The sequence below is a fragment of the Phyllobates terribilis genome, unplaced genomic scaffold (genome assembly GCF_046119375.1).
Source record: "Phyllobates terribilis strain yellow unplaced genomic scaffold, ASM4611937v1 Scaffold_710__1_contigs__length_769263, whole genome shotgun sequence".
Lineage (NCBI taxonomy): Eukaryota > Metazoa > Chordata > Amphibia > Anura > Dendrobatidae > Phyllobates > Phyllobates terribilis.
Window position 1 is genome coordinate 525,679 of NW_027363470.1, and position 19,967 is coordinate 545,645.

The 19,967-nt window shown below is 49.2% G+C and overlaps 9 non-coding genes and 4 pseudogenes across 9 annotated transcripts; all 13 read left to right on the forward strand.

Annotated features, from left to right (window-relative positions):
- The first annotated feature begins 237 nt into the window (after positions 1-237).
- LOC141236713 (U2 spliceosomal RNA) lies at positions 238-420 on the forward strand. The gene has a single exon (XR_012302362.1). It is a non-coding gene; the product is annotated as a U2 spliceosomal RNA (small nuclear RNA).
- Positions 421-1,532: 1,112 nt separating this feature from the next.
- On the forward strand, positions 1,533-1,723 carry LOC141236516 (U2 spliceosomal RNA). Its single transcript, XR_012302168.1, has one exon. It is a non-coding gene; the product is annotated as a U2 spliceosomal RNA (small nuclear RNA).
- Positions 1,724-2,832: 1,109 nt separating this feature from the next.
- On the forward strand, positions 2,833-3,023 carry LOC141236517 (U2 spliceosomal RNA). The gene has a single exon (XR_012302169.1). It is a non-coding gene; the product is annotated as a U2 spliceosomal RNA (small nuclear RNA).
- A 1,112-nt stretch (positions 3,024-4,135) lies between these two features.
- Positions 4,136-4,227, forward strand: LOC141236795 (U2 spliceosomal RNA; annotated as a pseudogene).
- Positions 4,228-5,025: 798 nt separating this feature from the next.
- On the forward strand, positions 5,026-5,213 carry LOC141236759 (U2 spliceosomal RNA). The gene has a single exon (XR_012302396.1). It is a non-coding gene; the product is annotated as a U2 spliceosomal RNA (small nuclear RNA).
- Positions 5,214-6,328: 1,115 nt separating this feature from the next.
- On the forward strand, positions 6,329-6,519 carry LOC141236518 (U2 spliceosomal RNA). Its single transcript, XR_012302170.1, has one exon. It is a non-coding gene; the product is annotated as a U2 spliceosomal RNA (small nuclear RNA).
- Positions 6,520-7,634: 1,115 nt separating this feature from the next.
- On the forward strand, positions 7,635-7,726 carry LOC141236790 (U2 spliceosomal RNA; annotated as a pseudogene).
- A 798-nt stretch (positions 7,727-8,524) lies between these two features.
- On the forward strand, positions 8,525-8,708 carry LOC141236750 (U2 spliceosomal RNA). Its single transcript, XR_012302391.1, has one exon. It is a non-coding gene; the product is annotated as a U2 spliceosomal RNA (small nuclear RNA).
- A 1,115-nt stretch (positions 8,709-9,823) lies between these two features.
- On the forward strand, positions 9,824-10,014 carry LOC141236519 (U2 spliceosomal RNA). The gene has a single exon (XR_012302171.1). It is a non-coding gene; the product is annotated as a U2 spliceosomal RNA (small nuclear RNA).
- Positions 10,015-11,123: 1,109 nt separating this feature from the next.
- Positions 11,124-11,314, forward strand: LOC141236520 (U2 spliceosomal RNA). The gene has a single exon (XR_012302172.1). It is a non-coding gene; the product is annotated as a U2 spliceosomal RNA (small nuclear RNA).
- A 1,115-nt stretch (positions 11,315-12,429) lies between these two features.
- On the forward strand, positions 12,430-12,509 carry LOC141236774 (U2 spliceosomal RNA; annotated as a pseudogene).
- A 5,562-nt stretch (positions 12,510-18,071) lies between these two features.
- On the forward strand, positions 18,072-18,264 carry LOC141236707 (U2 spliceosomal RNA). The gene has a single exon (XR_012302357.1). It is a non-coding gene; the product is annotated as a U2 spliceosomal RNA (small nuclear RNA).
- A 1,115-nt stretch (positions 18,265-19,379) lies between these two features.
- Positions 19,380-19,495, forward strand: LOC141236780 (U2 spliceosomal RNA; annotated as a pseudogene).
- Positions 19,496-19,967: the final 472 nt, after the last annotated feature.

A 19,967-nucleotide genomic window follows, 5' to 3' on the forward strand; every position in this document is an offset into this window, starting at 1 on the left:
AGAAACCAACACAGGCTCCAGCTCCACTAGGGTGGCAGCCTAGATGGAAGCTGGGAGCACGAAAACGGCTCTTCTCCGGCTTCGGCTAGGGAGAGCATCGGAGATCCCTGACCCTCGCTGTGGCCTTCTGGCTCGGAGGGATGGGGATGGTTTATTGGGGACCCTCTCCTCCGGGAAGGGTCCACATGAATCCTCGCCTCGTGCGCTGTTTTGGTGTGACCTCGGTCACATTTTTCAGTGCCTTGGATGCAGCTTCAATCAAAAAAATCTGTTCTTATCAGTTTAATATCTGATACGTCCCCTATCTGGGGACCATATATTAAATGGATTTTTAGAACAGGGAGATGGAAAAAGAGCTTGCTCTGTCCACTCAACGCATTGACCTGGTATTGCAGTATCTCCAGGACCGGTGCACCCCTTCTTTAATGCAGTTTCTAAAATCAGAAAGAATTGAATTCAATGTTTTTTGTTCATTTTGCTTGTTTGTCGGATTTTGGGATGGACTCTTTGGCTTTGCTTTTCTTCTCCTCATTGGATTTTTCATGTTCAAAGTTGCAGAAGCCAGATTACAAGCTCATTTTGGTTCAACTTCAGCAACTGTGCATTGCATTGCCATGTAATGTGATGCAATGCTATCTTTCTAGCTCTCCCTTTTTACTTCCTTTTGGATAAACAGACATATTAGGCAAGCATTTTGGAGCTTTCACCTAAATAACTACAGGTGGTGAGATAAGCTGCACAATATAATTGACCTTTCAGTATATTGTTGCACACACACCATCTATTTAGCAAATGCCCTTGTTATCAACAGCAGCCTTTTAAACTCACCTGAGCTAACAGGTATGTGCGCTGGTTACTCTGCTGCGCTTAAAATTTCTTTTTTGGTTTGCTACAATGCCTTTTCTGAAACGTTGTCTCCCTCTGCTGGAACACTGACTTCTTTCATTTAATGCCTGCAGACTATAAAAGAGAACCCAACCCAAAAAGTTTGGTTGATTAGTCTGTGGCATTCTGTTAAACTGTTGCTTATGGCGGTCTCTGTGAGCTTCTCAGCGACATTCAGCCAGCCAGGTATCCTGCCTGCAGTAGATGGAATGTGGCAATGGAACGCTGGCTGCGCGTGTCATAATAGGCTCTGAGCCTTTATATACCTGTGCACAGCAGCAGCCACCTTCAGTCTGCTGCTGGACAGCCAGCAGCAGCAGCAGGAGAGGTATGTAATCAGGAGCCCTCCTGCTAAGGGTAGACAGCTGCTCGTTCCACCCCACCCCCCGCCTTAATTGGTTCTCCTCCCTTCCAACGGTGTTGAGGCGGGTGGGAACAGCAGGGGGTGAAGGTGCTGTGTTTAAAGAGGTGGAGTTATGCAGATCTAAAACGCGTGGATTGCAGCAGCAGCAAGCCGAAAAGTGCAGGCATGTAAGGGATCTAGAGGTTGACAACATGTCTTCTTAACGGGAGTCCAGGAGCTCATCTCCACAAATGGACTTTTCAGGATCCTTGGGTGGCTCCGTAGTTTGAAACCAATTCTGGTTATCGCTTCTCGGCCTTTTGGCTAAGATCAAGTGTAGTATCTGTTCTTATCAGTTTAATATCTGATACGTCCCCTATCTGGGGACCATATATTAAATGGATTTTTAGAACAGGGAGATGGAAAAAGAGCTTGCTCTGTCCACTCCACGCATTGACCTGGTATTGCAGTATCTCCAGGACCGGTGCACCCCTTCTTTAATGCAGTTTCTAAAATCAGAAAGAATTGAATTCAATGTTTTTTGTTCATTTTGCTTGTTTGTCGGATTTTGGGATGGACTCTTTGGCTTTGCTTTTCTTCTCCTCATTGGATTTTTCATGTTCAAAGTTGCAGAAGCCAGATTACAAGCTCATTTTGGTTCAACTTCAGCAACTGTGCATTGCATTGCCATGTAATGTGATGCAATGCTATCTTTCTAGCTCTCCCTTTTTACTTCCTTTTGGATAAACAGACATATTAGGCAAGCATTTTGGAGCTTTCACCTAAATAACTACAGGTGGTGAGATAAGCTGCACAATATAATTGACCTTTCAGTATATTGTTGCACACACACCATCTATTTAGCAAATGCCCTTGTTATCAACAGCAGCCTTTTAAACTCACCTGAGCTAACAGGTATGTGCGCTGGTTACTCTGCTGCGCTTAAAATTTCTTTTTTGGTTTGCTACAATGCCTTTTCTGAAACGTTGTCTCCCTCTGCTGGAACACTGACTTCTTTCATTTAATGCCTGCAGACTATAAAAGAGAACCCAACCCAAAAAGTTTGGTTGATTAGTCTGTGGCATTCTGTTAAACTGTTGCTTATGGCGGTCTCTGTGAGCTTCTCAGCGACATTCAGCCAGCCAGGTATCCTGCCTGCAGTAGATGGAATGTGGCAATGGAACGCTGGCTGCGCGTGTCATAATAGGCTCTGAGCCTTTATATACCTGTGCACAGCAGCAGCCACCTTCAGTCTGCTGCTGGACAGCCAGCAGCAGCAGGAGAGGTATGTAATCAGGAGCCCTCCTGCTAAGGGTAGACAGCTGCTCGTTCCACCCCACCCCCCGCCTTAATTGGTTCTCCTCCCTTCCAACGGTGTTGAGGCGGGTGGGAACAGCAGGGGGTGAAGGTGCTGTGTTTAAAGAGGTGGAGTTATGCAGATCTAAAACGCGTGGATTGCAGCAGCAGCAAGCCGAAAAGTGCAGGCATGTAAGGGATCTAGAGGTTGACAACATGTCTTCTTAACGGGAGTCCAGGAGCTCATCTCCACAAATGGACTTTTCAGGATCCTTGGGTGGCTCCGTAGTTTGAAACCAATTCTGGTTATCGCTTCTCGGCCTTTTGGCTAAGATCAAGTGTAGTATCTGTTCTTATCAGTTTAATATCTGATACGTCCCCTATCTGGGGACCATATATTAAATGGATTTTTAGAACAGGGAGATGGAAAAAGAGCTTGCTCTGTCCACTCCACGCATTGACCTGGTATTGCAGTATCTCCAGGACCGGTGCACCCCTTCTTTAATGCAGTTTCTAAAATCAGAAAGAATTGAATTCAATGTTTTTTGTTCATTTTGCTTGTTTGTCGGATTTTGGGATGGACTCTTTGGCTTTGCTTTTCTTCTCCTCATTGGATTTTTCATGTTCAAAGTTGCAGAAGCCAGATTACAAGCTCATTTTGGTTCAACTTCAGCAACTGTGCATTGCATTGCCATGTAATGTGATGCAATGCTATCTTTCTAGCTCTCCCTTTTTACTTCCTTTTGGATAAACAGACATATTAGGCAAGCATTTTGGAGCTTTCACCTAAATAACTACAGGTGGTGAGATAAGCTGCACAATATAATTGACCTTTCAGTATATTGTTGCACACACACCATCTATTTAGCAAATGCCCTTGTTATCAACAGCAGCCTTTTAAACTCACCTGAGCTAACAGGTATGTGCGCTGGTTACTCTGCTGCGCTTAAAATTTCTTTTTTGGTTTGCTACAATGCCTTTTCTGAAACGTTGTCTCCCTCTGCTGGAACACTGACTTCTTTCATTTAATGCCTGCAGACTATAAAAGAGAACCCAACCCAAAAAGTTTGGTTGATTAGTCTGTGGCATTCTGTTAAACTGTTGCTTATGGCGGTCTCTGTGAGCTTCTCAGCGACATTCAGCCAGCCAGGTATCCTGCCTGCAGTAGATGGAATGTGGCAATGGAACGCTGGCTGCGCGTGTCATAATAGGCTCTGAGCCTTTATATACCTGTGCACAGCAGCAGCCACCTTCAGTCTGCTGCTGGACAGCCAGCAGCAGCAGCAGGAGAGGTATGTAATCAGGAGCCCTCCTGCTAAGGGTAGACAGTTGCTCGTTCCACCCCACCCCCCGCCTTAATTGGTTCTCCTCCCTTCCAACGGTGTTGAGGCGGGTGGGAACAGCAGGGGGTGAAGGTGCTGTGTTTAAAGAGGTGGAGTTATGCAGATCTAAAACGCGTGGATTGCAGCAGCAGCAAGCCGAAAAGTGCAGGCATGTAAGGGATCTAGAGGTTGACAACATGTCTTCTTAACGGGAGTCCAGGAGCTCATCTCCACAAATGGACTTTTCAGGATCCTTGGGTGGCTCCGTAGTTTGAAACCAATTCTGGTTATTGCTTCTCGGCCTTTTGGCTAAGATCAAGTGTAGTATCTTTCGAAAAGGCGGTTTTGGATGTTGGCCGCCCTAGTAGATTGATACATTATGCACACTGGGGTTTAGGCGCTTGTTAGTACGCCAGGTGGCTAATATAGTCATCTGGTGGAAAGCGTGGCCCCCCAGGATCGACGCCATTGGGCCGGGGAAGATCGAAAGCCCGAAGTGTGAAGTGCCCCAGGAGTGGTGACCCTGGGGTGCCTTAACTCACTGGGATTGGGAACCCCACTTGAGTTTATGGCACATTTGCACAAGCACTTCAAATTTTCTTTCTTCGCACACACCCTTATTCCGGGCCTTCTGGCCTTAGGATGGGGAATTTTTCAATTCCCGGTCGAAGGTCCGGGCAGTATTATACTGTGAAACCTTCACTATTTATTTAATTTTTTTTGTCACTGTGTGTCCACTTATTCACGTGTGTCCACGTCCTTACTAGGATTTTGTCGGGATGCGGTTCCCTAACGGGTTCCTCTCTTGGCAGGTCTAGGGGGGGAGTGTGTGGCCATCAGGTTCCGATCCCCCCTGAACCCCCCTGGCTCTCCTCTTTCGGGAGGAGAGCGATGTTGGCTCCCCTCTTCCGGGAGGGGAGCACAGTCTTTTGGCTCCCAGTGCCTTGCTCGGGTGAGAACTCGGGCAGGTATTGGGGGCAAGATTGGGTCACCTCTGGTTTCGGCTGGAGGTGGCTATTTGTCCCTGTTCCTCGCTGTGGCCTTCTGGCTCGGAGGGACGGGGAATGGTTTGGGGGACCCTTCTCCTTTTGGAGAGGGTTTCAAGAAGACCAGCATCCTAGTGCACTTTTTTTGTGGCACTTGTCACTTTTTTAAGCGCACTCGGGTTTTGTACACGAATTCGGGCTTTCAAAAAAAAAAAAAAAAAAAAAAAATCTGTTCTTATCAGTTTAATATCTGATACGTCCCCTATCTGGGGACCATATATTAAATGGATTTTTAGAACAGGGAGATGGAAAAAGAGCTTGCTCTGTCCACTCCACGCATTGACCTGGTATTGCAGTATCTCCAGGACCGGTGCACCCCTTCTTTAATGCAGTTTCTAAAATCAGAAAGAATTGAATTCAATGTTTTTTGTTCATTTTGCTTGTTTGTCGGATTTTGGGATGGACTCTTTGGCTTTGCTTTTCTTCTCCTCATTGGATTTTTCATGTTCAAAGTTGCAGAAGCCAGATTACAAGCTCATTTTGGTTCAACTTCAGCAACTGTGCATTGCATTGCCATGTAATGTGATGCAATGCTATCTTTCTAGCTCTCCCTTTTTACTTCCTTTTGGATAAACAGACATATTAGGCAAGCATTTTGGAGCTTTCACCTAAATAACTACAGGTGGTGAGATAAGCTGCACAATATAATTGACCTTTCAGTATATTGTTGCACACACACCATCTATTTAGCAAATGCCCTTGTTATCAACAGCAGCCTTTTAAACTCACCTGAGCTAACAGGTATGTGCGCTGGTTACTCTGCTGCGCTTAAAATTTCTTTTTTGGTTTGCTACAATGCCTTTTCTGAAACGTTGTCTCCCTCTGCTGGAACACTGACTTCTTTCATTTAATGCCTGCAGACTATAAAAGAGAACCCAACCCAAAAAGTTTGGTTGATTAGTCTGTGGCATTCTGTTAAACTGTTGCTTATGGCGGTCTCTGTGAGCTTCTCAGCGACATTCAGCCAGCCAGGTATCCTGCCTGCAGTAGATGGAATGTGGCAATGGAACGCTGGCTGCGCGTGTCATAATAGGCTCTGAGCCTTTATATACCTGTGCACAGCAGCAGCCACCTTCAGTCTGCTGCTGGACAGCCAGCAGCAGCAGCAGCAGGAGAGGTATGTAATCAGGAGCCCTCCTGCTAAGGGTAGACAGCTGCTCGTTCCACCCCACCCCCCGCCTTAATTGGTTCTCCTCCCTTCCAACGGTGTTGAGGCGGGTGGGAACAGCAGGGGGTGAAGGTGCTGTGTTTAAAGAGGTGGAGTTATGCAGATCTAAAACGCGTGGATTGCAGCAGCAGCAAGCCGAAAAGTGCAGGCATGTAAGGGATCTAGAGGTTGACAACATGTCTTCTTAACGGGAGTCCAGGAGCTCATCTCCACAAATGGACTTTTCAGGATCCTTGGGTGGCTCCGTAGTTTGAAACCAATTCTGGTTATCGCTTCTCGGCCTTTTGGCTAAGATCAAGTGTAGTATCTGTTCTTATCAGTTTAATATCTGATACGTCCCCTATCTGGGGACCATATATTAAATGGATTTTTAGAACAGGGAGATGGAAAAAGAGCTTGCTCTGTCCACTCCACGCATTGACCTGGTATTGCAGTATCTCCAGGACCGGTGCACCCCTTCTTTAATGCAGTTTCTAAAATCAGAAAGAATTGAATTCAATGTTTTTTGTTCATTTTGCTTGTTTGTCGGATTTTGGGATGGACTCTTTGGCTTTGCTTTTCTTCTCCTCATTGGATTTTTCATGTTCAAAGTTGCAGAAGCCAGATTACAAGCTCATTTTGGTTCAACTTCAGCAACTGTGCATTGCATTGCCATGTAATGTGATGCAATGCTATCTTTCTAGCTCTCCCTTTTTACTTCCTTTTGGATAAACAGACATATTAGGCAAGCATTTTGGAGCTTTCACCTAAATAACTACAGGTGGTGAGATAAGCTGCACAATATAATTGACCTTTCAGTATATTGTTGCACACACACCATCTATTTAGCAAATGCCCTTGTTATCAACAGCAGCCTTTTAAACTCACCTGAGCTAACAGGTATGTGCGCTGGTTACTCTGCTGCGCTTAAAATTTCTTTTTTGGTTTGCTACAATGCCTTTTCTGAAACGTTGTCTCCCTCTGCTGGAACACTGACTTCTTTCATTTAATGCCTGCAGACTATAAAAGAGAACCCAACCCAAAAAGTTTGGTTGATTAGTCTGTGGCATTCTGTTAAACTGTTGCTTATGGCGGTCTCTGTGAGCTTCTCAGCGACATTCAGCCAGCCAGGTATCCTGCCTGCAGTAGATGGAATGTGGCAATGGAACGCTGGCTGCGCGTGTCATAATAGGCTCTGAGCCTTTATATACCTGTGCACAGCAGCAGCCACCTTCAGTCTGCTGCTGGACAGCCAGCAGCAGCAGCAGCAGGAGAGGTATGTAATCAGGAGCCCTCCTGCTAAGGGTAGACAGTTGCTCGTTCCACCCCACCCCCCGCCTTAATTGGTTCTCCTCCCTTCCAACGGTGTTGAGGCGGGTGGGAACAGCAGGGGGTGAAGGTGCTGTGTTTAAAGAGGTGGAGTTATGCAGATCTAAAACGCGTGGATTGCAGCAGCAGCAAGCCGAAAAGTGCAGGCATGTAAGGGATCTAGAGGTTGACAACATGTCTTCTTAACGGGAGTCCAGGAGCTCATCTCCACAAATGGACTTTTCAGGATCCTTGGGTGGCTCCGTAGTTTGAAACCAATTCTGGTTATCGCTTCTCGGCCTTTTGGCTAAGATCAAGTGTAGTATCTTTCGAAAAGGCGGTTTTGGATGTTGGCCGCCCTAGTAGATTGATACATTATGCACACTGGGGTTTAGGCGCTTGTTAGTACGCCAGGTGGCTAATATAGTCATCTGGTGGAAAGCATGGCCCCCCAGGATCGACGCCATTGGGCCGGGGAAGATCGAAAGCCCGAAGTGTGAAGTGCCCCAGGAGTGGTGACCCTGGGGTGCCTTAACTCACTGGGATTGGGAACCCCACTTGAGTTTATGGCACATTTGCACAAGCACTTCAAATTTTCTTTCTTCGCACACACCCTTATTCCGGGCCTTCTGGCCTTAGGATGGGGAATTTTTCAATTCCCGGTCGAAGGTCCGGGCAGTATTATACTGTGAAACCTTCACTATTTATTTAATTTTTTTTGTCACTGTGTGTCCACTTATTCACGTGTGTCCACGTCCTTACTAGGATTTTGTCGGGATGCGGTTCCCTAACGGGTTCCTCTCTTGGCAGGTCTAGGGGGGGAGTGTGTGGCCATCAGGTTCCGATCCCCCCTGAACCCCCCTGGCTCTCCTCTTTCGGGAGGAGAGCGATGTTGGCTCCCCTCTTCCGGGAGGGGAGCACAGTCTTTTGGCTCCCAGTGCCTTGCTCGGGTGAGAACTCGGGCAGGTATTGGGGGCAAGATTGGGTCACCTCTGGTTTCGGCTGGAGGTGGCTATTTGTCCCTGTTCCTCGCTGTGGCCTTCTGGCTCGGAGGGACGGGGAATGGTTTGGGGGACCCTTCTCCTTTTGGAGAGGGTTTCAAGAAGACCAGCATCCTAGTGCACTTTTTTTGTGGCACTTGTCACTTTTTTAAGCGCACTCGGGTTTTGTACACGAATTCGGGCTTTCAAAAAAAAAAAAAAAAAAAATCTGTTCTTATCAGTTTAATATCTGATACGTCCCCTATCTGGGGACCATATATTAAATGGATTTTTAGAACAGGGAGATGGAAAAAGAGCTTGCTCTGTCCACTCCACGCATTGACCTGGTATTGCAGTATCTCCAGGACCGGTGCACCCCTTCTTTAATGCAGTTTCTAAAATCAGAAAGAATTGAATTCAATGTTTTTTGTTCATTTTGCTTGTTTGTCGGATTTTGGGATGGACTCTTTGGCTTTGCTTTTCTTCTCCTCATTGGATTTTTCATGTTCAAAGTTGCAGAAGCCAGATTACAAGCTCATTTTGGTTCAACTTCAGCAACTGTGCATTGCATTGCCATGTAATGTGATGCAATGCTATCTTTCTAGCTCTCCCTTTTTACTTCCTTTTGGATAAACAGACATATTAGGCAAGCATTTTGGAGCTTTCACCTAAATAACTACAGGTGGTGAGATAAGCTGCACAATATAATTGACCTTTCAGTATATTGTTGCACACACACCATCTATTTAGCAAATGCCCTTGTTATCAACAGCAGCCTTTTAAACTCACCTGAGCTAACAGGTATGTGCGCTGGTTACTCTGCTGCGCTTAAAATTTCTTTTTTGGTTTGCTACAATGCCTTTTCTGAAACGTTGTCTCCCTCTGCTGGAACACTGACTTCTTTCATTTAATGCCTGCAGACTATAAAAGAGAACCCAACCCAAAAAGTTTGGTTGATTAGTCTGTGGCATTCTGTTAAACTGTTGCTTATGGCGGTCTCTGTGAGCTTCTCAGCGACATTCAGCCAGCCAGGTATCCTGCCTGCAGTAGATGGAATGTGGCAATGGAACGCTGGCTGCGCGTGTCATAATAGGCTCTGAGCCTTTATATACCTGTGCACAGCAGCAGCCACCTTCAGTCTGCTGCTGGACAGCCAGCAGCAGCAGCAGCAGGAGAGGTATGTAATCAGGAGCCCTCCTGCTAAGGGTAGACAGCTGCTCGTTCCACCCCACCCCCCGCCTTAATTGGTTCTCCTCCCTTCCAACGGTGTTGAGGCGGGTGGGAACAGCAGGGGGTGAAGGTGCTGTGTTTAAAGAGGTGGAGTTATGCAGATCTAAAACGCGTGGATTGCAGCAGCAGCAAGCCGAAAAGTGCAGGCATGTAAGGGATCTAGAGGTTGACAACATGTCTTCTTAACGGGAGTCCAGGAGCTCATCTCCACAAATGGACTTTTCAGGATCCTTGGGTGGCTCCGTAGTTTGAAACCAATTCTGGTTATCGCTTCTCGGCCTTTTGGCTAAGATCAAGTGTAGTATCTGTTCTTATCAGTTTAATATCTGATACGTCCCCTATCTGGGGACCATATATTAAATGGATTTTTAGAACAGGGAGATGGAAAAAGAGCTTGCTCTGTCCACTCCACGCATTGACCTGGTATTGCAGTATCTCCAGGACCGGTGCACCCCTTCTTTAATGCAGTTTCTAAAATCAGAAAGAATTGAATTCAATGTTTTTTGTTCATTTTGCTTGTTTGTCGGATTTTGGGATGGACTCTTTGGCTTTGCTTTTCTTCTCCTCATTGGATTTTTCATGTTCAAAGTTGCAGAAGCCAGATTACAAGCTCATTTTGGTTCAACTTCAGCAACTGTGCATTGCATTGCCATGTAATGTGATGCAATGCTATCTTTCTAGCTCTCCCTTTTTACTTCCTTTTGGATAAACAGACATATTAGGCAAGCATTTTGGAGCTTTCACCTAAATAACTACAGGTGGTGAGATAAGCTGCACAATATAATTGACCTTTCAGTATATTGTTGCACACACACCATCTATTTAGCAAATGCCCTTGTTATCAACAGCAGCCTTTTAAACTCACCTGAGCTAACAGGTATGTGCGCTGGTTACTCTGCTGCGCTTAAAATTTCTTTTTTGGTTTGCTACAATGCCTTTTCTGAAACGTTGTCTCCCTCTGCTGGAACACTGACTTCTTTCATTTAATGCCTGCAGACTATAAAAGAGAACCCAACCCAAAAAGTTTGGTTGATTAGTCTGTGGCATTCTGTTAAACTGTTGCTTATGGCGGTCTCTGTGAGCTTCTCAGCGACATTCAGCCAGCCAGGTATCCTGCCTGCAGTAGATGGAATGTGGCAATGGAACGCTGGCTGCGCGTGTCATAATAGGCTCTGAGCCTTTATATACCTGTGCACAGCAGCAGCCACCTTCAGTCTGCTGCTGGACAGCCAGCAGCAGCAGGAGAGGTATGTAATCAGGAGCCCTCCTGCTAAGGGTAGACAGCTGCTCGTTCCACCCCACCCCCCGCCTTAATTGGTTCTCCTCCCTTCCAACGGTGTTGAGGCGGGTGGGAACAGCAGGGGGTGAAGGTGCTGTGTTTAAAGAGGTGGAGTTATGCAGATCTAAAACGCGTGGATTGCAGCAGCAGCAAGCCGAAAAGTGCAGGCATGTAAGGGATCTAGAGGTTGACAACATGTCTTCTTAACGGGAGTCCAGGAGCTCATCTCCACAAATGGACTTTTCAGGATCCTTGGGTGGCTCCGTAGTTTGAAACCAATTCTGGTTATCGCTTCTCGGCCTTTTGGCTAAGATCAAGTGTAGTATCTGTTCTTATCAGTTTAATATCTGATACGTCCCCTATCTGGGGACCATATATTAAATGGATTTTTAGAACAGGGAGATGGAAAAAGAGCTTGCTCTGTCCACTCCACGCATTGACCTGGTATTGCAGTATCTCCAGGACCGGTGCACCCCTTCTTTAATGCAGTTTCTAAAATCAGAAAGAATTGAATTCAATGTTTTTTGTTCATTTTGCTTGTTTGTCGGATTTTGGGATGGACTCTTTGGCTTTGCTTTTCTTCTCCTCATTGGATTTTTCATGTTCAAAGTTGCAGAAGCCAGATTACAAGCTCATTTTGGTTCAACTTCAGCAACTGTGCATTGCATTGCCATGTAATGTGATGCAATGCTATCTTTCTAGCTCTCCCTTTTTACTTCCTTTTGGATAAACAGACATATTAGGCAAGCATTTTGGAGCTTTCACCTAAATAACTACAGGTGGTGAGATAAGCTGCACAATATAATTGACCTTTCAGTATATTGTTGCACACACACCATCTATTTAGCAAATGCCCTTGTTATCAACAGCAGCCTTTTAAACTCACCTGAGCTAACAGGTATGTGCGCTGGTTACTCTGCTGCGCTTAAAATTTCTTTTTTGGTTTGCTACAATGCCTTTTCTGAAACGTTGTCTCCCTCTGCTGGAACACTGACTTCTTTCATTTAATGCCTGCAGACTATAAAAGAGAACCCAACCCAAAAAGTTTGGTTGATTAGTCTGTGGCATTCTGTTAAACTGTTGCTTATGGCGGTCTCTGTGAGCTTCTCAGCGACATTCAGCCAGCCAGGTATCCTGCCTGCAGTAGATGGAATGTGGCAATGGAACGCTGGCTGCGCGTGTCATAATAGGCTCTGAGCCTTTATATACCTGTGCACAGCAGCAGCCACCTTCAGTCTGCTGCTGGACAGCCAGCAGCAGCAGCAGCAGGAGAGGTATGTAATCAGGAGCCCTCCTGCTAAGGGTAGACAGCTGCTCGTTCCACCCCACCCCCCGCCTTAATTGGTTCTCCTCCCTTCCAACGGTGTTGAGGCGGGTGGGAACAGCAGGGGGTGAAGGTGCTGTGTTTAAAGAGGTGGAGTTATGCAGATCTAAAACGCGTGGATTGCAGCAGCAGCAAGCCGAAAAGTGCAGGCATGTAAGGGATCTAGAGGTTGACAACATGTCTTCTTAACGGGAGTCCAGGAGCTCATCTCCACAAATGGACTTTTCAGGATCCTTGGGTGGCTCCGTAGTTTGAAACCAATTCTGGTTATCGCTTCTCGGCCTTTTGGCTAAGATCAAGTGTAGTATCTGTTCTTTTAAGAACACAAGAGCTACGATCTACACTTGATGAGAGCGATCGAACTCGGAAGGAGAAGAGCTTCGGAGCCCAGCTGACATCAGAGAACGAAGGCGGATATCGGTGGGAGGAAGAAGCTCTAAAGAATCCAGAAGAAGACGAAGACTCGGAGAAGAATCGGGCTGTCCTGTGGAATCTTCGAGGAAGAAAATCATCGAGACAAAGACCTTTCGGGGAATTTGTCCAGAACACGACGGGAGAAGAATCTGCATAGCTCCACCCATTCCGGGAAGAGTTCCAGATCCAGCTCCAAGAAGTAACTGCAGGAGGAAAGCCATGGCAAGCGCTGCGAGGAAGGCCGAAAAGAAGAGCCTGGAGCTGGGGACAGCCAGGAGGGCCCAGCCAGGAGCCGATTCTGACCCCAAGGACTCTGCCTCCACGACTGGCCAGCAGAAGGGACCCCAGAAGCCCCGCCACGAAGCTCCAGCCCTGGAGCCATGGATGCGGCAGACGGTGGCCCTGAAGCTGAAGGAAGTGGATGGGAGGGTGCCGGACATGTCCTCGGACGTGTTCTGCCAGAAGATGCTGCTGGATCGAGGCTTCTCCAGGTCGGACACCCTCAGCATCCAGACCTTCTTGACGGGGATCTTCTTCGTCACCTTCGCCACTGTGAACACCTGCAGGAGGTTCTGGGAAATGGTAAGCGCAAAAGGACCGGAAAATTCTTTCTCTGCCTTTACAGGTAGCTGCCCTATCCAGAGGGATGAAAGGAGGATCACGGTCTCCATGCGCAACCCGCACACCCCAGGCCAAGACATCTGTACCTTCCTGAGACGCTTCTGTTTGGTTGTGAAGGAACCCTCTCACATCCTGAATGGACTCGGCTTCTGGACAGGTAAGTGGTCGGTGACCGTTAGACTTCACAGGGACCTGGCGTACTCAGACGGACTTCGGCACCTGCCCCCGACATTCTCCCTGGGCAACTCCTACGGCCTCATCTATTACCCGGACATGCCGCGGAACTGCAGGAGATGCGGCAAGAACGGCCACGAGATGAAGGACTGCAAGGAGGATGCCTGCAGGATTTGTCGAGTGACGGGACACAGCTCGAAGGACTGCCCGAAGAAGACGTCCTGCAACCTGTGTGGGCTGGCGGCTCATCTGTACAAGGATTGCCCCAGGCGTGAGAGATCCTGGGCATCGGTGGTTGCGACGACCCCAGCTACGGAGGACAAGGCCCCGACGACCAGGCCTGTGAAGGTCAAGGACGCGACGACCAAGGCCCCAGCGGCCAAGGCCGAGACGACCAAGGCCAAAGCGGTCAAGGAGTCGGTGGCCAAAGCCCCAGCGACGGTCCCAGCAGCTCCGAAGCAGAAGAAAAAGTCAAAGGAGGGTAAGAGTTCTGTCACCCCTCTCTCGATCCCTCCCCCTGCCACCCCCGTCCAATCCCCCCCCACCCCGGCCACCCCTGCTGAGGATTCCACTTCCTCTTCCTCCTTCCCCTACTCCTCAGCAGGTGTCCTTTCCCCTGCCCCGGCAGCCACTCTCCCTCCCCAGACCATGGTAGCGGTGGAATTAACCTTTCCTCCACCCGCCGCTATCTATTCCGAGGAGGATTTTCCCCTTCTTGTCTCCCCAGTTCCAACCCGGGGAAAGAGGAAGGTGGAGGACAGCCCTGCTACTGAATCCTCCAAAAAGAAGATTCTGGATTTCGTAGGCGAAAAGGAGGATACCCTCCCTGAGCCAGAAGAGATGGAGCACATGGTTGAGACCCTGGTGGCCGAGCCAGAAGAGGAGGAACTGGTGGTCGCCGAGATTGAGGCCGCGCTGCTTGACCAGATGGAGGAAGAGGGCCTGCTGGTGATCCCGTCACCAGCAGTCAACACCGACGAGGGACCACCCGACCGGAGTGGTAACTAAGGTGTATTGCCTGCGCTAACTTTTTCTTTTTTCCCTACATGATGGCTAATATTAACTTATTTTCCATTAATGTCAGGAGCATCAAGGACAAGTTCAGACGTCAGACTATTTATGCCTTCCTTACTTCCCAGTTGTGTGATGTTTATATGTTGCAGGAATGTTCCCTTCCCTCCTCTAGGTCCTTCAAACATCTGGCCAGGGAGTGGTCCCACGGTCCATCCTACTGGTCCGGTGGGGGTGACTGCAAGTCTGCGGGGGTCGCAATTCTGATCAGGGGGGGCGCATTCACGCTTGAGTCCATCCAGGAGCTCATCTGCGGCAGGGCTCTTGTTGTAGATGGCAACTGGGCGGGAGAACCTGTCAGGTTCATCAACGTGTATGCGACCCCACTGAAGAATGAGCGTTTGGAGCTTTTCCAGACCCTGCGGCTTCAGCTTGCCACCACCAGGACCTTAGTGATGGCCGGGGATTTCAACTGCCCCATCGAGGAGGACGGTCGTAGTTCTGGCACATCTGCCAAGTTGGACATCACGTCCAAGCTGCTCATCGAGATGGTAACCGAGGCCTCTCTTCAGGACGTGGTGGGCTCCATGGGGAGAGGCTCCACGAACTATTCGTGGAGCCGACCCGATGGCTCACTCCGCTCCAGGATTGACTTTGTGTTCACCTCTCGGGCAGTCAGGCAGAGTAGGCACTCGATGGTCTCCTGCTTCTTCTCCGACCACAGAGCCATTCACTTACAAGGTGTCCTCGGCGACGGTTTTCCGTCCGGCCCCGGCTCCTGGAAGCTGAATTGTGCTCTGCTGGCTCAGGATGAAGTCGTGGAGGAGCTGAGAGCAGCCTACGCAATGTGGCAGTCCTACAAGGGTAGCTTCCAAACAGTCTCTGATTGGTGGGAATATGTTAAACTTGAGTTTCGCTGTTTCTTTCAGGCCAAGGGTCGACAACAGGAGTGTGAGAAGAGGAGGGACTTCAGAGGGCTGCAGCGCGAGCTGCGGTCGCTGCAGGACCTTCTTCACTGCGGCTGGGACGTGAGGGAGGAGCTGGAGGAGACCAAGAAGAGCCTGAAAAGGCACTTTGAGGAGGAGTCCAAGCGAATCATCTTCCGTTCCAAAGTGGAGAATCTGGAGAAGGGTGAGAAATGTAACTCATTCTTTTTCAGGAAACTTCATGCCGGTCACACGCCCCTGAACGAGCTGCGAGACGAGAGCGGAAACATGCGACGTGGGAAGGAGGACGTGATGAGGGTCGTCAGCGACTTCTACAGCGAACTCTACTCCCACAAGACTACCGACCCCGACGCTGCTGATAAGTTCCTGTCAGGTATCACTAACCATCTTGATCCTGCAGGCACGGCAGCCTTGGACAAACCTCTGATGGTGGGCGAATTGCTCTCTGCCGCTAAATCCTTTAGGACCGGCAGGACCCCGGGCAGTGATGGTCTTCCAGCGGAGCTCTATGTAGCGCTGGGAGACCTCATCTGTCCGGACCTGTTGGACCTGTACGAGGAGATGGTGGTGGAGGGTAGAATGCCTCCATCTTTGAGGGAAGGAATGGTCACGATCCTGTACAAGCGGAAGGGAGAGAGGTGCGACCTGAGGAATTGGCGTCCCATCACTCTGCTCAACGTGGACTACAAGATCCTGGCCAAGACGATGGCGACACGACTTAAGACGGTCATCGGACGGATCATCCACCCGGACCAGACCTGCGGCATCCCTGGACGTCGCATCGCAGACAGCCTCGCTCTCGTGCGGGACACGGTCGAGTACATCAAGGTCCGCCGCGCACACGCGGCCCTGGTCTCCTTGGATCAGGAGAAGGCCTTCGACCGGGTTTCCCACGAGTTCATGGGCCGAGCTCTGCACCGGTTAGGTTTGGGTAACATGTTTTGTTCGTATGTCCGTCTGATGTATTTTGATATCCACAGCTCGGTGTTGGTGAACGGCTGGAAGACTGACCCCTTCCCTGTCCTCTCTGGGGTCAGACAAGGCTGCCCTCTATCACCTCTTCTTTTTGTTTGTGTTATAGAACTCTTCGCAGAGGCTATCCGGCAGAATGGAGAGATCAGAGGGATCACCGCACCGGGTCCGGGACGACACGAGGTCAAGTGCTCGCTCTACATGGACGACGTCACCGTCTTCTGCGCTGATCGTGGTTCAGTCGACGCCCTCGTCCAGACGTGTGAGAGGTTCGGCCGGGCTTCAGGGGCCAAAGTCAACTGCAGGAAGTCGGAAGCCATGCTCTTCGGGGATTGGCAGCCGGCCTCCTCCGCCCCCTTCCCCTTCAACATTCAACCGGATTTCCTCAAGGTGCTGGGAGTCTGGTTCGGGAAGGAAGGAGCAGCCCTCAAGTCCTGGCAAGAACGCTTGGCCAAGGTGAAGCAACGGATCGGACTCTGGAGCCTCAGACACCTCACTTGTGAGGGTAAGGCACTCGTCCTGCGTAATGAGGTCCTGCCCGTCTTGCAGTACACGGCGCAGGCCTGGCCCCCACACGTCACTGTGTGCAGGGCCATTACCAGGACAGTGTTTCACTTTGTCTGGGGATCCAAGATGGACAGAGTCAGGCGGGCCGTCATGTACAAGGAGCCTCGCAAGGGTGGGAAGGGCGTTCCAGATATCCCCACCCTCCTGCGATCCTCTTTTGTGTGTGATTGTGTCCGCCGGACTTTGCAAGTCAAGAATGGCTCCGCGGGCAGGTCCATGTCTCGCTTCTTCCTGCTTCCTCTTTGGAGGCGACTCGGCTGGGACAAGTGGGACAGCTCCTTCCCCTACAACTGGACGACGCCATGGTTCTACGGAGACGTCGTTCGATTTGTGGGGGAGCATCAACTGGAGGGACTCAAGCCCGACTTGTGGAAGCCCAAAACTATCCACAAGCTAATCAGAGCCAAGGATGACGTGGAGAACATCACAGGACTTCACCAGGACACGCTGGAGACTGTGTGGACAAATGTGTCGTCTGACAGGCTGACCAACGGGCACAAGGACTTGTCGTGGATGGCGATTCAGGGCGGACTGCCCGTCCGGTCATTCATGCATGCCCGGAACCTGTGCAAGACCCGGTACTGCCCAAGGTGCCCCTTCGTGGAGGAAACATCTTTGCACACTTTTTGGGACTGCGGATTTGCACAGCGCCTATTGACTGCACTTGAGGACGACCTGAGGAACTCTGTCCCCAGGGCGAGCCTATCGCACCATTCTGTGCTTTACGGACTCTTCCCTGGGGTTCATACCGTCGGAGCCATCCAGGAGGCTTGGCGCCTTATGAACTGCTTCAAGGATGCCGTTTGGGTCGCCAGGAACCGGCTCATCTTGAGGAGGGAGAGGATGTCCATCCAGGACTGCCGCAGGCTGATCCACAGCCTGCTCAGAGACTATTCCATCATGGACGGTCCGGAGGACGAGGACGAGGACTAAATCCCTCCTCCCCCTCTCCCCTTATGTGTCTTGTCTTTCAATAAAGCTTCGGGCCTGTGATTTTCCCCTCCCCATCCCCTTTTTCCCAATCCCCATCCCTTATCACGGTTCGTCGTACTGTATTGATTGACATGCTTTTTCTTTCAGATTGAGTGTTTTGTGTAGCATAGGGGTGTGATGTGTCTAGTTAGTGCGTCGTATCCTCATGCTATGTAAATATGATGTAGAATTCTGTGTGTACTGGGCTGCGGCACTGTACACTGTCTGTTAACTTATTTTTTGTGCTAATAAAAGATATATTCAATCAAAAAATCTGTTCTTATCAGTTTAATATCTGATACGTCCCCTATCTGGGGACCATATATTAAATGGATTTTTAGAACAGGGAGATGGAAAAAGAGCTTGCTCTGTCCACTCCACGCATTGACCTGGTATTGCAGTATCTCCAGGACCGGTGCACCCCTTCTTTAATGCAGTTTCTAAAATCAGAAAGAATTGAATTCAATGTTTTTTGTTCATTTTGCTTGTTTGTCGGATTTTGGGATGGACTCTTTGGCTTTGCTTTTCTTCTCCTCATTGGATTTTTCATGTTCAAAGTTGCAGAAGCCAGATTACAAGCTCATTTTGGTTCAACTTCAGCAACTGTGCATTGCATTGCCATGTAATGTGATGCAATGCTATCTTTCTAGCTCTCCCTTTTTACTTCCTTTTGGATAAACAGACATATTAGGCAAGCATTTTGGAGCTTTCACCTAAATAACTACAGGTGGTGAGATAAGCTGCACAATATAATTGACCTTTCAGTATATTGTTGCACACACACCATCTATTTAGCAAATGCCCTTGTTATCAACAGCAGCCTTTTAAACTCACCTGAGCTAACAGGTATGTGCGCTGGTTACTCTGCTGCGCTTAAAATTTCTTTTTTGGTTTGCTACAATGCCTTTTCTGAAACGTTGTCTCCCTCTGCTGGAACACTGACTTCTTTCATTTAATGCCTGCAGACTATAAAAGAGAACCCAACCCAAAAAGTTTGGTTGATTAGTCTGTGGCATTCTGTTAAACTGTTGCTTATGGCGGTCTCTGTGAGCTTCTCAGCGACATTCAGCCAGCCAGGTATCCTGCCTGCAGTAGATGGAATGTGGCAATGGAACGCTGGCTGCGCGTGTCATAATAGGCTCTGAGCCTTTATATACCTGTGCACAGCAGCAGCCACCTTCAGTCTGCTGCTGGACAGCCAGCAGCAGCAGCAGCAGGAGAGGTATGTAATCAGGAGGCCTCCTGCTAAGGGTAGACAGCTGCTCGTTCCACCCCACCCCCCGCCTTAATTGGTTCTCCTCCCTTCCAACGGTGTTGAGGCGGGTGGGAACAGCAGGGGGTGAAGGTGCTGTGTTTAAAGAGGTGGAGTTATGCAGATCTAAAACGCGTGGATTGCAGCAGCAGCAAGCCGAAAAGTGCAGGCATGTAAGGGATCTAGAGGTTGACAACATGTCTTCTTAACGGGAGTCCAGGAGCTCATCTCCACAAATGGACTTTTCAGGATCCTTGGGTGGCTCCGTAGTTTGAAACCAATTCTGGTTATCGCTTCTCGGCCTTTTGGCTAAGATCAAGTGTAGTATCTTTTGAAAAGGCAGTTTTGTCCTTGGGCTGCCCTAGTAAATTGATGCATATTACACACTGGTTTGGTGCACTTGTTAGTACGCCAGGTGGCTCATAGAGTTATCTGATGGAAAACATGGCCCTCCAGGATCGAAGTCACTAGGCTGGGTAAGTGTGAGGGCTTTGGAGCAATGTGCCCTAGGAGTAGGCGCCCTGGTGGGAGTCCAAGCTTACTGGGACTGGGAACCCCAGAAAGACTTGGCTTCGTTGCACGCCGCACCTTTGCCAATCATACTTTCTGAGCAACCCCCCCTATTCCTGGCCTCCGGGCTAGGAAGGGGAATTTTTATAAACCCGGTCGGAGGTCCGGTCAGCTTTGGGCTGAGAAACCAACACAGGCTCCAGCTCCACTAGCGTGGCAGCCTAGATGGAAGCTGGGAGCACGAAAACGGCTCTTCTCCGGCTTCGGCTAGGGAGAGCATCGGAGATCCCTGACCCTCGCTGTGGCCTTCTGGCTCGGAGGGATGGGGATGGTTTATTGGGGACCCTCTCCTCCGGGAAGGGTCCAC